The sequence below is a fragment of the Penaeus monodon genome, chromosome 15 (assembly GCF_015228065.2).
Source record: "Penaeus monodon isolate SGIC_2016 chromosome 15, NSTDA_Pmon_1, whole genome shotgun sequence".
In the NCBI taxonomy this organism is placed as follows: Eukaryota; Metazoa; Arthropoda; class Malacostraca; order Decapoda; family Penaeidae; genus Penaeus; species Penaeus monodon.
Window position 1 is genome coordinate 43,364,022 of NC_051400.1, and position 604 is coordinate 43,364,625.

Here is a 604-nt window from a genome sequence, read left to right on the forward strand (position 1 = left end):
CGTAAAATTATATCGGACAAAAATAAGACAGAACTCTATCTTCTTCGCCCAAGGGCTCACCCATGAATGAAAACCTGGATCATCAAAACCTCATGACAAGTAACATGGCCAGACGGGGATGTCTTCGCGCGACAGGTTCCGACGGACACTTGCTGACTATATAACATTACTGTAGATTTGTACAGGATCATATTACTGTATTGACACAGAAACTATCAGTACCGTTCCATGTGTGTCTGGGTGGCCCTAACAGCTTGAGCATACACATACATGTACACATATACATACATCCACGCACCGCCTGTCTACCCGACCCGCACATATTTCTCCAGCAGCACAGGCGGTAAAAATGTTTCACTATAAGAATATTTCTTCTTTTTCGTCTTCATATTCACGTCGATTTCTCAACCATATCAAAAGTTAAGCCACCCATTTCAGAACTGTTCAGGGCTGGCTCCGAATCTGGCGTCCACACTCACAAGAACCGTCACGAGGATCAGGAGGACTGTGATAAGTCCTTATACCGCGAAGCAGAGGGTTGTGCGTGGATCCTTATATCTTATTTTTATTTCTGTTTCCTCTCTTTATATACATTTCAGCATCG